The sequence below is a fragment of the Mauremys reevesii genome, linkage group 12 (assembly GCF_016161935.1).
Source record: "Mauremys reevesii isolate NIE-2019 linkage group 12, ASM1616193v1, whole genome shotgun sequence".
NCBI classification, from domain to species: Eukaryota; Metazoa; Chordata; order Testudines; family Geoemydidae; genus Mauremys; species Mauremys reevesii.
Window position 1 is genome coordinate 35,576,006 of NC_052634.1, and position 16,351 is coordinate 35,592,356.

Here is a 16,351-nt window from a genome sequence, read left to right on the forward strand (position 1 = left end):
ATGGCAATGGTCAAACAGAGGGGATGCGTCCACCTTCCTCACCCAGCAGTGAGATATTCCCTCTCCTCTTCATGCTGCTGTTGTTATTCCATGAGTCATCAAGGATGGAATGAAAAGCTGAGTTTACTCCAGGGTGAGGAAAGAAAGGAGCCACCAACTCCCTGAAAAATCTCAGTGCCCAGAGAAAACCTGCCCTGCTATTGGACTCTCAGAGGTGCTGGCGATACGACGGGAAAAGGGACTGTCTGAATTGCCAAGGCAGGGAATGAACAATCTACAGCAGCATCATTAACCACAGACACACTCTAGCCATGCTCCAGCCAGTAGGGAAAAGGGCAGGAATTCTTGCTGTTCAGCCATGGCCACACGTACAGAGCTGCACAGCAGTGAGTGTGCTGGGAAGCTGGGCTAAGCAATTGGAAATGACCCTTCAGTGAGAACAGAGCCATAGTGTAGAAAGGCCCCTGTGTTAAGTGGGTGTGATGAGGGCTTAGGGAGCTGGGCTATGACACCATAGGGGTTTTTCTGTGGAGGTTTGATTCTTGCCAGCTAGGCAAGGCTGATGTGTGGTTTCTTCATGGCTGTACTTTCAGTGATGCAGGTTTCTCTATCCCATTGTTCCATAATTATAATCAGCCAATCAGAACCTCTCCATAGACCCCTTACACGACAACCTTTCTACCATATTGGCTGCAAATATAGAACAGTGGTCGCAATGGTGATCTATACAGTTACAGATTATATCAATAACGTCACAGGAGGTGACACAGCATCAGTGAGACTGATACTGGAATACTGCCTCCAGTTCTGGTGTCCTCATTTGAAAAAGATGTTGTGAAATTGGAGCTGGGGTAGCAAAGAGCCACCAAATGTTCTGAGGGCTGGAGAAAAATGCCTTCTAGTGAGCTATTGAAAGAGCTCAACCTGTTTAGCTTATCAAAAGAAGATTGGCAGGTGACTTCAATGAAGTGTTGAAGGGCCTTAATGGAGAGAAAAGATTGAGTATTAAAGGGCTCTTTAATCCAGCGGAAAAAGGCCTAACAAGACCCAATGGCTGGAAGGTGAAAAGAGACAAATTCATATTACAACTAAGGCACAAATATTCAACAGCGAGGATGATTCACCACAGGAACAAGCTACCAAGGAAAATGGTGGATTCTCCATCTCCTGATATCATTTCATGAAGACTAGATGCCTTTCTGGAATGTGTTTGACCCAAAAGTAGCTCTTGTGTCATACAGGAGGCCTGTGATATGCAGGGGGGCAGATTAGATGCTCTAATGGTCTCTTATGGCCATAAAGGCGACTAATTTCTAAAATATTGAGTGTAGCATTGGGAGCAGCGTCTGATGTTTTCCTGTCTAGCCGGCTTGCTTCCTAGAACGAACGCTCCTTGAGTGGGGTGACCACAGGGAGTAGCTCAAACCTCCAAAGTGCCTGGGCAGGGGCAGGACATTAGCACAGCAAGGGAGGGGTGTGGCAGTGACATCACAAAGGCCTTTTGCAGGACCTCAGACTATTGGTCAAAGGAGGTGGGGAGGTGGTGACCTCACAGAGAGATGCTGACATCAGCCAGGCAGGATAGGTGAGGGGCCAGGGAACCTCAGAGACCCCTGTGGCTTTGCTTCAGTAAGTCTCCTTCTCGAGGTCTCTCTTTGAGGACTGAGAGAGTATTCGGGTTCACGGACGTGAGTGCCAGGAGGAGCATAGGCGGCAGGTTTGTATAATTTTTGGTGGGGCCCAAAATGGTGCCCCCCCCACTCCCGCCCTGTAAGCCGATATAAAATGAAGCTACAACGCGTCAGTGCCACAAGATTACAAGGGTCAATTAAAAGGGGAAAGTCAGAAGCAGCACTTGCCTACTTCAATATACAGTATTATATTTTGTTGCACCTGTTGTGATGAAATGGGAATGTTCTTAATATTTTCTCTGAATACTGTGTGGGTGCCTCAGTTTCCCCTGCAAGATGCCAACTGAAGGTGTTGGGGACAAAGAGATCAGGTGGCCTCCTTGTCCGGAAGAGAGACAGAGGCCAGAGGAGGGAGTGTCAGTTTGGAGCTGGCTGGGGAAATGGGGAGAGACCCAGAACTTGTTTCTGGGCTCCCCACCCCCCAAGATGGACCTGACAGAGGGGTTCTGTTTTCTGTACCAACAAGCTCTGTTTAAACTGTGTTCCCGTCATCTAATAAACCTTCTGTTTTACTGTCTGGCTGAGAGTCACATCTGACTGCGGAGTTGGGGTGCAGAGCCCTCTGGTTGCCCCAGGACCAGCCTGGGCAGACTCGCTGTGGAAAGTGCATGATGTGGAAGGGCATGCTGAATGCTCCGAGGTCAGACCCAGGAAGGTGTAAGCTTCTTGCCCTGGAGACAGTCTGCTCCGAGAGAGGAGGCTCCCCCAGAGTCCTGACTGGCTTTGTATGGAGATGTTCCAAAGCATCACAGCATCCCCTTCCACACCGTGCACTTCCCAGAAGTCCGCACAGGCACTGACACTCCCTCCTCCGGCCTTTGTCTCTTTTCCAGGCATTAGGAGGCCACCTGATCTCTTTGTTCTCCAACACCTTCAGTTGGCACCTTGCAGGGGAAACTGATTTGGGAGAAATGAAGTAAAATCTGCCCAAACCGAGCTTGAGCACTCCTGAATTTTGAGGTGTTCAAATCTGGAAGGCAGGTGCTGGGGATGGGAGAGGGCTGTGGGCTCCATGGGGGAGCATGGCAGCAACTGTCTGGAGCTGCATGGAGCCAGATACGCTGGTCTGAGTGGCACAGTAAGCGGTTTGGGGGTTGGAGAAGAGCTGGGAGTTCCGGGGGGGCAGTCAAGGGACAAGGAGCAGGGGGAGTTGGATGGGGCAGAGGTTCGAAGGGGCAGTCAGGGGACAGGCAGCAATTGGATAGGCATGGGAGTCTAAGAGGTTTATCAGGGGACATGTAGGGGGTGCGGTCCTGGGGAAGTTGGGTGGGGTCTCAGGAGGGGCAGTTGGGGACAAGGAGAAGGGAGGCTTAGATAGGGGCTGAGGTCCCAAGGGGCAGTTAGGGGCAGGGGTCTCGGGAGGGGGTAATCGGGGAACAAGGACCAGTGGGGCTTAGATAGGGGGTGGAGGTTCTGGGGGGCAGTTGGGGCAGGGGTCTGGGGAGGGGGCAATCAGCGGACAGAGGCTGGGATTCAAAGGGCTCTGGGCTGCTGGCAGCCGCGGGGATCCCAGAGCCCTTTAAATCCCAGCCCCGGCTGGGAGTCAGAGGACTCTGGGCTGCCTGCAACCGCGGGGAGCCCAGAGCCTTTTAAATCCCAGCCGGGGCCGGGAATCAGAGAGCTCTGGGCTGCCCGCCGCGGCCCCAGAGCCTTTAAATCTCACCCGCGGCTGGGATTGACAGGGCTCTGGGCGGCCTGCACCCGCGGGGAGCCCAGAGCCTTTTAAATCCCAGCCACGGCCGGGAACCAGAGACCTCTGGGCTGCCCGCCGCGGCGGGGAGCTCAGAGCCTTTTAAATCCCAGCTGTGGCCGGGAATCAGAGGGCTCTGCGCTGCCCGCTGCGGCGGGGAGCCCAGAGCCCTTTAAATCTCAGCCGGCTGGGATTTACTGGGATCAGGGCTGCCTGCAACCGCGGGGAGCCCGCAGCCCTTAAAAACTCAGCCGCGGCAGGGATTTAAAGGGCTCTGGGCTGCCTGCAACCGGGGGGAGCGCAGAGCCTTTTAAATCCCAGCCGCGGCCGGGAATCAGAGGGCTCTGGGCTGTCTGCTGCGGCGGGCAGCCCAGAGCCCTTTAAATCCCAGCCGCCGGGAATCAGAGGGCTCTGGGCTGTCTGCTGCGGCGGGAGCCCAGAGCCTTTTAAATCCCAGCGCGGCCGGGAATCAGAGGGCTCTGGGCTGCCTGCAACCGCGGGGAGCCCAGAGCCTTTTAAATCCCAGCCGCAGTCGGGAATCAGAGGGCTGTGGGCTTCCCGCTGCGGCGGGGAGCCCAGAGCCCTTTAAATCTCAGCCGCGGCTGGGATTTAAAGGGTTCTGGGCTGCCTGCAACCGCGGGGAGCCCAGAGCCGTTTAAATCCCAGCCGCAGCCGGGACTCAGAGGGCTCTGGGCTTCCCGCTGCGGGGGGGAGCCCCGAGCCCTTTAAATCCCAGCCGCGGCCGGGAATCAGAGGGATCTGGGCTGTCTGCTGCGGCGGACAGCCCAGAGCCTTTAAATCCCAGCCCCCACCGGGAATCAGAGGGCTCTGGGCTGCCTGCAACCGCGGGGAGCCCAGAGCCTTTTAAATCCCAGCCGCAGCCGGGAATCAGAGGGCTCTGGGCTTCCTGCTGCGGTGGGGAGCCCAGAGCCCTTTAAATCCCAGCCGCGGCCGGGAATCAGAGGGATCTGGGCTGTCTGCTGCGGCGGGCAGCCCAGAGCCATTTAAATCCCAGCCGCCACCGGGAATCAGAGGGCTCTGGGCTGCCTGCAACCGCGGGGAGCCCAGAGCCTTTTAAATCCCAGCCGCGGCTGGGAATCAGAGGGCTCTGGGCTCCCCGCCGCGGCAGGCAGCCCAGAGCCCTCTGATTCCCTGCCGCGGCTGGGATTTAAAAGGCTCTGGGCTGCCGGCAGCGCACAGCAGGGGAGAAACCTAGCTCCAAATATTGCTGGAGCAGAGCCCCTGTCTGTGAATATTCCTGGGGCTAGCCCATATAAGTCAGCGCCCATGACTGCTAGGACAGGATCTGCTGCTTTCGTTACCACCATGAGCTGCTCCCCGCCAGGCACCACACCCCATTCACACGCCTTTGGTCACTATGTAGCTCAGTGGCAATCACTGCCCCGAAGTGACTCCGGCGCAGGCACCCACAGCACGAACTCCCCACACCGGATTCTGTCCACACGCAGAGAATTCTCTCCGCCGGGCTCCTTCGGTTCCTCTCGCTGCTCTGCGTCCTGCCGCCAGACACTGCTCATCTGCATAGCCCCGCCCACGGACACATGACATCTTCTGTCGTTTTGGTCTCCAGTGAAGGAGTCGCCTGCGGGGAGTGAGCACGTCACCCTACGTCACAGCCGCCGGGCGGGGATTGTCTCTGAGCCCCGCGCTGGGGGCGGGGCTTCAGGGAGAGACCCAGCCCCATAGACAGCCTGGGGCAGGGAGATATCGGGGGAGGGGAGGTGTGGGTGAGGGAGAGACCCACCCCCATAGCCCGGCCGGGGCTGGGGATATTGGGGTCTGGTGGGTAGACGGGGGGTTGGCAGAGACCCAGCCTGGGGTGCAGGGGAAATGCGGTGGGGTGGAGGGAGACATGTCGGGTGGGGGTGGGGTGTGTGAAATGTTGGTCCAGGGAATCTGAGTAACTCCCAGGACATCGTGTGCAGGGGGGAGCACAGGGGCAGGGAGAGAGCCCCAGCCCCAGCCCCACAGAGCCCCAGAGGGATATTGCGGGCAGGGGAGGGGATGGAGGGGGGAGAGACCCAGCCCCATAGACCCCTAGAGGCAGCGGGATATGGGGGGGCAGGAGAGGGGATGACAGAGGAGACACCCATCTCCATAGACCCCCAGAGGCAGTAAATGAGGGAAGAAGGGGGGAGGGAGGGATCCAGCCCCATAGACCTGCAGGGGCAGGGGATCTTGGGGGCCGGAGGGGAGAAGGGGGGTTGGCAGAGACCCAGCCCGGGGTGCAGGGGAAATGGGCTGGTTTGGAGGGAACTGGGGAAGAGAAGAGACACAGGGCAGGACACATGTTGGGACAGGGAAACTGACTCACTCCGAATACATGCGGAGCAGGGCAGGGCGGGGGCAGATCATGCGGGGCCCCGGGTAATTGTGGGGGGGTCTGAGTCCCCACTCAGCCGGGGGGCTCCCCTCTGGGCTGTGGAGACCTGGGGTGGGGCGGGTGCAGGGGCTGGGTGTGTGTGTCAGGCTGGGGGAGCTGCCTGGGCAGAGGGGCTGGAACCAGGGGCGGCTCCAGGCACCAGCACACCCAGCGCATGGTTGGGGGGGGCAAGCTGCAGGGGGGGGCTCTGCTCGTCCCCGCGAGGGCAGCAGGCACCCCAGCCCCTCCCGCACTCTACCCCCTCCTCCCAGAGCTGGGGAGAACCCAGGAGTCCTGGCTCCCAGCCCCGCCCCGAGTGGGAGAGAGGAGGCCAGGGAGAAGCAGGCGGGGGCGCTGGGGCGCGGCTCTGTGGGGGCAGGGCCAGGCCGTGACCCCAGGAAACGCGAGTTCGCATCAGGAGCCGGAGGGGGCGGGGCCGGGGCTCCCTGGGGGGCGGGGCGGGGATGAGGAGTGGCGTTGGGGGGGAGGTGTCGGGTTGACCCAGGGACCCGCCCTTACCTGGGCTGGAGAGGACGGAGGCGCCCCGGGGCAGGCTGGGAGTTGTAGTTCCTGGCTCGTCTCAGAGCGGAAGTGACGGTCGGTTGCTCAGACAACGCCCCCTCCCGGTGCACTCTGGGAAGCGTAGTTCTCTCTCTCTCACACGCGCGGCCCCTATTGGAGGCGGGGCCGTAACTCGTCACTTCGCCGCGCCCCTCCCCGCTCCCTGATTGGCGGAGAGAGCGCGGGACAGAGACTCGGCGCGTGGGGGCGGCCCCGGTTCCCTCGCCCCGAGGCTGCGCTGCCCCCCCACCCCCCGGCGCGCGCTGCGGCCGTTGGGATTCGAATCCCGCTGGCGGCCGGGGGGGTCTGCGCGGCTCAGTCCCCGCGGGCGGCACCGGAGCGGGGACGGGGACGTGGCTCGGCGGCAGCCGGCGGGCGGGGCGGGGCCGGTCCGAGGGGCGGGACGGTGATTGGCGGCTCCGCACGGGGGCTCAGACCTCAGTTCCAGGCGCCAGGCCCAGCCCTTGCCCCGGGCCCGTGGGATCCGGGCGGGGGGGGCCCAGGGCAGAGGCAGCGCGCAGTGAAAGGGCTTCACCCCCCCCCAGCTGGGCCTGGGGGGCAGCAGCGGGGGGGGGCTGAGCTGCCTGGGAGCAGCCCCACAAGCGGCAGCCTGGGGCCGCGGGGCCCCTCAGCCCCCCCAACCTGCCCCCGCAGTGTCCCCCCGCTGTGACCCTCCTGCCAGCCCCTCCCCGGCGTCCCTCCCCACCCTGTGCGCTCTGCTCGGCCTGTCCTTCGCCCCACCCTCCTCAGCGCCCGACCCCCCACCCTGCTCCTCCCCCTCCCCGTCCTCAGCACCCCACCCCCTTCCTCCTCCTCCCCCATCCCTGTCCTCAGCACCCTCCCTTCCCCTCCCCAGCACCCCACCCTCCTCCTGCCCCACCCCTGACATCCTCCTCCCCTCCCCAGCACCCCTGCCCTCCTTCTCCTCCCCATCCCTGTCCTCAGCACCCTGCCCCCGCCTCCTCCCCTCAGCGCCCCGACCTCCTCCTCCTGCCCCACCCCTGACATCCTCCTCCCCTCCCGTCCTCAGCACCCCACCCCCTTCCTCCTCCTCCCCCATCCCTGTCCTCAGCACCCTGCCCCCGCCTCCTCCCCTCAGCGCCCGACCACCTCCTCCTGCCCCACCCCAACATCCTCCTCCCTCTCCGTCCTCAGCACCCCACCCCCTTCCTCCTCCTCCCCATCCCTGTCCTCAGCACCCTGCCCCCAGCGCCCCGACCTCCTCCTCCCGCCCCACCCCCGACATCCTCCTCCCCCTCCCCGTCCTCAGCACCCCACCCCCCTTCCTCCTCCTCCCCCCATCCCTGTCCTCAGCACCCCGCCCCCACAGCGCCTGACCTCCTCCTCCCGCCCCACCCCGACATCCTCCTCCCCCTCCCCGTCCTCAGCACCCCACCCCTTCCTCCTCCTCCCCATCCCTGTCCTCAGCGCCTGCCCCCGCTCAGCGCCCGACCTCCTCCTCCCGCCCCACCCCGACATCCTCCTCCCCTCCCCCAGCACCCCACCCCCTTCCTCCTCCTCCCCATCCCTGTCCTCAGCACCCCGCCCCAGCGCCCCGACCTCCTCCTCCCGCCCCACCCCGACATCCTCCTCCTCCCCTCCCTGTCCTCAGCACCCCACCCCGCCTCCACCCCATCCCTGTCCTCAGCACCCTGCCCCCGCCTCCTCCCCTCAGCGCCCCGACCTCCTCCTCCGCCCCACCCCTGACATCCTCCTCCCTGTCCTCAGCACCCCACCCCTTCCTCCTCCTCCCCATCCCTGTCCTCAGCGCCCTGCCCCCGCCTCCTCCTCCTACCCCCATCCCTGTCCTCGGCGCCCGCCCCCACCTCCTCCCCATCCCTGTCCTCAGCAGCCCGCCCCCGCCTCCTCCCCTCAGCACCCGACCTCCTCCTCCTCCGCCCCACCCCTGACATCCTTCTCCCCCTCCCCGTCCTCAGCACCCCGCCCCCGCCTCCTCCCCATCCCTGTCCTCTGCACCTCCCCTCTCCCTCCCCAGGGCCCCGACCTCCTCCTCCCGCCCCACCCCGACATCCTCCTCCCCTCCCCCAGCACCCCACCCCCTTCCTCCTCCTCCCCATCCCTGTCCTCAGCACCCTGCCCCCTTCCCCTTCCCCAGCACCCCGACCTCCTCCTCCCGCCCCACCCCAACATCCTCCTCCCCTCCCCGTCCTCAGCGCCCCACCCCTTCCTCCTCCTCCCCCATCCCTGTCCTCAGCACCCTCCCCTCCCCCTCCTCCAGCACCCCACCCGCCTCCTCCCCATCCTCAGCACCCCGCCCCCTTCCTCCTCCCCATCCCCATCCTCAGCACTCCGACCCTCCTCCCCCTCTGTAGGGCCCCGATAGCCCCTTCAAGCCCCCGCAACCTGCCCCTCCGTGTCTCCCGTTCTGTTGTGACCCTCTCGCCAGCCCCATCCCCATCTGTGGGGATCCCTCAGCCCCCAGCATCCCCTCCCCCATCCTGTACAATCTGCCTGGCCTTTCCCTTTGCCGCCGCCGCCCTCCTCCTCCTCCCCCCTGTCCTCAGTGCCCCATCCCCCCTTCCTCCTGCCCCTCCCCGTCCTCAGCGCCCTGCCCCGGATTGATTCCAACCCATGTCTCCAGTGCTGGGCCCCACTTTCCCATCCCCCCACTGCCCCAGTCCATCCCCAGGGTGTGAGGTTCCTCATCTCCGATCTCTGCTGCCCCCCAACCTGCCGGGTTCCTCTTTTCAGCCACTGTGGGGTCCTGCAACCCACCCCCACCCATCCACTCTGGGCTCTAAATCCCACCTTCCCACAATGCACCTTGGTATCCCCACCCTCCTCTATCCCTAATCCCCCTAGTCCCTTCCCTTGGGTCCCCCTGGACACCCCAACCCACAGTCCGGCCCCCACATACACCCCAGTCCCTCATTCACACGCTGAGCTAGTTCTTCAGGGGCCCCCACAGCCCCCCAAACTCCTCCATCCATGAGCCCCGTGGGCCTGTGGCCGGGAAGTGGGGGAAGCTCCCAGTCTGGCTGGGCTGGGGGTGGGTGTTAATCTTTTCCTGGCTTGTGTGTGCTGAGCTCACAAAGGCTTTTTGCTCCCTCGGGGTGGGGGGTGGTTTTTGGCCGAAGGTGACGTGGTTTGGTAGCCCTGTGGATGCTGCGTGGTGTCTGGAATGGGGCGTCTGTGTTCCCATCATGCCCCTTCCCCTCTGCCTGCAGAGCTGAGCACAGACAGGTCTGAGGAGCAGAGCAGGAGCTCTGGGAAGGAGAAGAGCAATATGAAGATGGAGTCTAAGACGAGGCCAGGTGACTTCTGTGGAGGGAGACATGCTGGACAGCGCCAAGGATTGGGGAGACAACCAGGTGTGAGCCCAGGGCTCAGATTTCTAATTGTAGCTGTGATGGCAGAATGGGAGGAGGGTTGAAGCCGGAGCCCTGGGTGCGGGAGTAGCGAGAAGAGGAGCCTCGCCACCATTGCTTTTTCTTTTCCTCTTGGGTTGTGTTTCCTACCAAGGGAAAAGAAGTCGCGGGGACGGAGTCCAGCCCCGAGGTGAGATGGAAAGTGAGCGAGAACAGTGACAGGGTGAATCCTGTTGATGCCAGGCAAGACCTGCCCAGCTGGATGAGAGTAGCTGTCTCTGTCGGTGAGAGAAGTGTCTGGTTTGGGGAGGGCTCTGGTCACAGCCCCCCTGGCTCCAGGCAGGGACGTCCCGTTACCTGGGTGTGGGTTTCTGGACTAGCTGTGGCTTCAAGGGAGATGATGTTGCCATTCGTAGGGGCTGATCATCTCTCTGGCCAGGAGTGGTGTGTGCTCCCTAGCAGAAGGTTGGATCCATGAGGGTGACTCCCTGTTCTGAGTTTCTTTCTTTCTCCAAGGTTTCTCTCTCTGTGTTGGCCAACTTACACTCAAACTCTCTCTCTCCTTTCATGGACACCTGTCATGTTCAGTTGCCTTCATCCTCTTCCTCTGCTCCTCCTCCCCCAGTCCCCTATGGGCTCAGCTGGGTCTATCTGCCCACGGGCAAGGTCTCTGCCATACTGGGAAGGATGTGTCCTGCCTGCCAGGATAAGGGGGTTGCTCCTCCCACCCCCTATCTTCAGGGAGACCTCATTGCTGTAACTGGGTCACAGCATGAGTGGCCGGTCATGTCTTTGGGGCTGTGGGGTCTGAGACTGAGAGGAGTGGGCTCGCAGTCATGGCTTTGGGCACAGGATTAGAGATGCCCAGAACCCCCGTTATCACCCGCTAGCTCCATTACTGCATCACCCAAAAGCCTCGCTCAGGGTCCACTATGCCTCCTTGTGCTGGGCACTGCAGGGCCAATCAGAGGGACAGCAGGATGCATGAGGAAATAGATGTGTGTGTGAGGCAGATGGGTGGTGGGGGGGTGGCATACATTGGGGATGGATGGGAGGTTGAGAGTTTGACGGACAGCGGGACAGATGGAGAGCTGCAGGGACAGATGGTGAGGTCACAGGCTGGACTTTTGATGGGTTCAGCTCATGGCCGCTGGCCCTGTCATCTCCTGCCCCCATCTGCCCGTCTGACTCTGCCCCTGTCTCTCACGGGCAGCACTCAGCAGAGTCTGGCTCTGTCGTTACACTGGTGCCTACATCCAGTGCGCACCTGTGTGTTATGTGCTCCTGGAGAGCTCAGGCAGGGACAAGCGTGCGGCTCACGGCTGCTGAACCAGCTACTCCAAAGCCTGCCACAGATCTCCCCCTCCTTGGGCAGCCAGACCCTGGCCGGGGGGTTCCCTGTCCCTCCTCGCTGCCTGCTCAGCACAGAGACCGAGGTCACCTGCCTCCACCCAGCCTCTAGCTGGAGCTGCTCCAGCCCCGAATTGCTGGTATCCAGCCTGGCCGGAGTTGGTGCGATGTCCTAGCGGAGTCCGTTCTTTCTCCCCGGTAGATGACGATTTTCCCCACAGCAGTTAGTTGCTCTTTCTCTGCTTCCCCATAGCCCCTCCCCAGTGATAGGGACCCCTGCTGGCCAGGCACGGGAGTGTCCTGTAGATGCCTTCTTGTAGGAGCAGTGACTCCTGGTGGCGAAGGGCAGCAATGCCTGGCATGTATCTCCCCTAGCATTGCTGCAGCGACCCCTGGTGGCCACTGAGGGCAGTTGCCTATGTGACCCCACCACTGCCATTGCGCCTGTGAGCGCTGGTGGGTAGGTGAGGCAGGGCCCTGTATGTATATCAGCCATTGGGGCAGTGCCCTCTGCGTATCCCACTCTCATCTCGGGGACTCGTGTTGTCCCAGTGGGGCAGTCCCCTATGTGTATTTACTCCCCCCAACCCCTGCATTGGGCCAGTGAGCACTGGTAGCCAGAGGAGTCAGTGCCTGAGGTGTGTTCTTCACCTCCCCCAAGGTGGCAGGGTGCCTGGGTGGCCGTGTCAGGCAGTGCCCTGGGTGTCTTCCAACCCCTTTGTGGCAGTGAGCCCTGCTCCTGGTGTGTGTCACTCCCCCACTAGGGATGTGCACTGGTGGCCAAGTATGGCAGTGCCCTGTGTGTAGCCGCCTCCCTCTCCCCCCCGCCCCCCCAGGGTGACCAGATAGAAAGTGTGAAGAATCGGGACAGGGTGGAGGGTAATAGGCACCTACATAAGAAAAAGCCCCGAATATCGGGACTGTCCCTATAAAATCGGGACATCTGGTCACCCTATCCCCTCTACCCCTGAGCCAGGTATGGCAGGCACTGATCCCTGGCATCCCCGTGGGGCAATACCCTCTGAATATTCCCCAATTGGGGCAGTGACCCCTGCTGGTCAGGTGGGGCAGTGCCCTGTGTGTGTGTCCCCCTATTTAGGTAGTGACCCCTGGTGGCTAAGTGAGGCAGTGGCCTTTGATTTCCTCTTCTCTACCCAGCCCCCTCTCTCTCTGGGGTAGGGCCCCCATTTGGGTCACTACCCGATGTGTATCTTTACTAATTGGAGCAGTGACGTCCCCGTGGTGCCCTGGTGTGGCAGTGCCCTATTGGTATCTCCCTCCCCCTCTCCCCACACCATTGTGGTAGTGGCCACTTCAGGCAGTGGCCTGTTTATCATCCCCCCACACCACCACCACCACCATCGTTGCAGCAGTGCCCCCTGGTGGCCATGTGCGGCAGTGCCCTGCATGTATCACCCCCAACCATTGCTGCAGTGACCCCAGGTGCCCAGTTTGAGTAGTAGCCTGTGTGTACCTCACCTCTTGGGGCAGTAACTTGTGGGACCAGCTAAAACAGTGCACAGTCTGTGACGTCTGGTGGCCACGTAGGGCAGTGGCCTGTATGTACCATCTCCTCTGGAGCAGTGACCACTGGTGTCTTGGTGCTAAGATGCAGCCACCTCTGGGTTACATGGTGGGGCTGTTTACAGGACAATGGGGACAGGCCCCCCTGTTCCAGGAAGTAGGGGAATGTCTGGTGTTCGGGGCAGAGCATTCCTCCTATTGAACTGTGATGCTCTGAGCGGTAGCGGAGTCGACATGGGGCTGGCACAATCCATAGATCAGGTTGTTATATAAAATGCACATGGATTTTAACCCTTCACATACAGTAATGGCAAAGTTCTTGGTTCAGGCTTGTAGCAGTGATGGTATAAACTGCAGGTTCAAATCAAGTCTCTGGAGTCCATCCACAGCTGGGATGGGCCATTCAGTCCTTTGTACAGAGCTTCAGTTTGTAGCAAAGTCCCTCCAGGGGTATGAAGCAGGATTGAAGACAAAATGGAGATGAGGCATCAGCCTTGTATAGTCTCTTGCCAAGTGGTCTTTGCTTTCTTTTTCCCAAGGACACTCTACCCAGCATGAGGCATAGAAAAACCTTAGAGTTCTGTCCATAGGCAGGTCCCTGCATACCTTGCTGAGTGACAAGGGATAGCTGCCTTCTCTCAATGGGTCGATTGTATAGATGATGGTCCTTAATGGGCCATCAAGCAGGTTAGGCAGAACTGACACCAACTTGTCTGGCTGGGGTGTTCCCTGGAAGCAGAGCACAAGATTGAAATATGGACAGTATATTCATAATGTCAACTACAAGAATGATACACATCTAGAGATAGCATAATTATAATCAGCCAATCAGAACCTCTCCATAGACCCCATACACGACAACCTTTCTATAATATTGGCTGCAAATATAGAACAGTGGTCCCAACGGTGGTCTATACAGTTACAGATTATGTCAATAACATCACAGGAGGTGACACGGCATCAGTGAGACTGATACTGGAATAGCCTCCAGTTTTGGTGTCCTCATTTGAAAAAGATGTTGTGAAATTGGAGCTGGGGCAGCAAAGAGCCACCAAACGTTCTGAGGGCTGGAGAAAAATGCCTTCTAGTGAGCTATTGAAAAAGCTCAACCTGTTTAGCTTATCAAAATAAGATTGAAAGGTGACTTCATTGAAGTGTTGAAGGGCCTTAATCGAGAGAAAAGATTGGGTATTAAAGCAGAGAAAGGCATAACAAGCCCCAATGGCTGGACGGTGAAAAGAGACAAATTCATATTACAACTAAGGCACAAATATTAACCAGTGAGGATGATTCACCACAGGAACAATCTCCCAAGGAAAGTGGTGGATTCTCCATCTCCTGATGTCATTTAATGAAGGCTAGATGCCTTTCTGGAATGTGTTTGACCCAAAAGTAGCTCTTGTGTCATACAGGAGGCCTGTGATATGCAGGGGGTCAGATTAGATGCTCTAATGGTCCCTTCTGGCCATAAAGTCGACTAATTTCTGAAAAACTGAGTGTAGCATTGGGAGCAGCATCTGATGTTTTCCTGTCTCACCGGCTTGCTGCCTAGAATGAACACTCCTTGAGTGGGGTGATCCACAGGGAGTAGCTCAAACCTCCAAAGTGCCTGGGCAGGGGCAGGACATTAGCACAGCAAGGGAGGGGTGTGGCAGTGACATCACAAAGGCCTTTTGCAAGACCTCAGTTTATTGGTCAAAGGTGGTGGGGAGGTGGTGACCTCACAGAGAGATGCTGACATCAGCACGGCAGGACAGGCGCGAGGGGCCAGGGAAACCTCAGAGACCCCTGTGGCTTTGCTTCAGCAAGTCTCCTTCTCGAGGTCTCTTTTTGAGGACTGAGAGAGTATTCGGGTTCATGGACGTGAGCACCAGGAGGAGCCTCTTTCGACTTTTCTCCTTCCGTTTTCCTGATTTTACTAGAAAACAGCCGTCCCTGTTTAGAAGGTAAGAGCCTCCTCGAGGTTTGAAACCCGTTCAGTCTGAGCCATCTGGTGATGAAATCTAAGCATGGAAAACACGAGCTTAAGGAGGCAGAATTTTATTCCGCACCTGGGATTTTGTCCCCTAGAATTACTGGAGACATTAGGGTTTATCCTTTGTGTTTCACCTTTTCCTCCATCCCTTCCTCCTTTCTCTTCTCTTGCTTCTTTTGTCCTTTCACCTGTTTCCCTCCCAACACCAAGAGCGGGGTGTGTGTATGTGTTGCGGGGGGAGTGTTTGGCAGCTCCCACTGTGGGAGGTCCACCCAAAAATGTGGGGCTGAAATAGTGCTCGGGCAGTGATCCCCACCAGTGACCTGAACCATCCTTTGGGCTCTCTGGTGAGAACCCTCAGCCTCCCGTCCTCAATCTCTACCCTGATTGGCTCAGCAGGGGGTTATTGACAGGGAGGAGACTCAGGTCCTTGTTGTTCTCTTTTAAGACCAAGGAAATAAGTCAGAACCAGTTCTATGTTTGATGAATTTTGCTGCTTCTCTGCATTAATGGTCTCTGAGCAGGTCATGATTCTCTCTAACATTGCAGTTCTCCTCAAATACTTGCTGAATAATTACTGTGCACTGTTGGTCTGGAGCTCATCTGAGAGCACTTTATTCAGGTCATTCAATGGATGAAATTCAAGATCCGATGGTTAGTTTGAAAATCAGGGGTCTTGAGTCCTATTCCCAGCTCTGCCACTGGCTGGCCGTGTGGCCTAAGACAAGTCAATTCTCCTGTCTCAGCCTGAGCTTCTCCCTCTTCCAAGTAGGGATAATAATGATCCGCTCCTACCTACCTTACGGTATGTGGAGGCAGGGCTGGCTCTAGGTTTTTTGCCTCCCCAAGCAAAAAAAAAATTTGTCTGCCCTCCCATCCCCCTGCTGCCCGAGCCCTGGGTTCTCCCCTCCCTACACCTGCACCCCTTGCCTCCCCAGCTCTGGGCCTCCCACCACTTTCACTCCCCTGCCAACCCAGCCCTGGGCTCTCCCCCACACACACCCTGTGCTGCCCCAGCTCTCGACTCTCCCCTTCCTCCCTACCAGTGCTCCCCCACCCACACACCCCCTGCTGCCCCAGCCCTGGGCTCCTCCCCGCACTTGCACCTTCTTCCACCCCAGCCCTGGGTCACTGGTAACTTGCTCCCAGGTTAATAAAATAGAAAAAAGAGAGGATTGAATGTGTAACAGGGAGTTTGGTAAATCTTGGTTATTTTATTTTTTCAACAGGCTCCTGTCCACCTCCAGTAGAATTTTCAGTCCCAATGGCAACTTACTTACCAAATGTAATACAGACTAGTCCATGCCTCCCAAGTGGATGTGGTTCTTGTTCTTCTGCACATTGTAGCCTGTGGAGGCCAAGGACCTGTAAATGTGTCTTCATGTGCCTTTGTTTCATTGATGAAAACATAAACTAGACTCTTAGAGGATTGGAACTGATTTCAGCTGGGGGACATATTTGCTAGATTTTTATGCATTTGCACAGGAAAATGTTGAGTGTTTCCATTCATCCCTAGTCAGTGGAGCTCCTGAACATAATGGAAATGGGTATGCGATTACTTTTTGTTGAAGGACCAGGCTTTTAAGGGGGCACTTGGATTTGAACCAAGGCCTGTTTGATCTGCAGTCAAACACTCTACCACTGAGCTATACCCCCTAACAATTACATTGGCAATGGCAGTGATCTCAAGGATCTTGAAACCTGAGAGTGGAGTTCGTTTCTTCCACACCAGTGTTGCTGTCTGTGCATTCTGGAGCTATGGGGTGAGTGGGAAACGCCCACAACTAGCTTGTCAGTATCAAGAAAGGAGCAGCCGACATCAGGACCAACAAGACGTGTTGGTGGCGC

At 58.7% G+C, this 16,351-nt stretch overlaps 1 non-coding gene across 1 annotated transcript; it reads right to left on the bottom strand.

Moving 5' to 3' along the window:
* Nucleotides 1-16,087: 16,087 nt before the first annotated feature.
* Nucleotides 16,088-16,159, bottom strand: TRNAC-GCA. Its single transcript has one exon. It is a non-coding gene; the product is annotated as a tRNA-Cys (tRNA).
* Between the last annotated feature and the right edge of the window lie 192 nt (nt 16,160-16,351).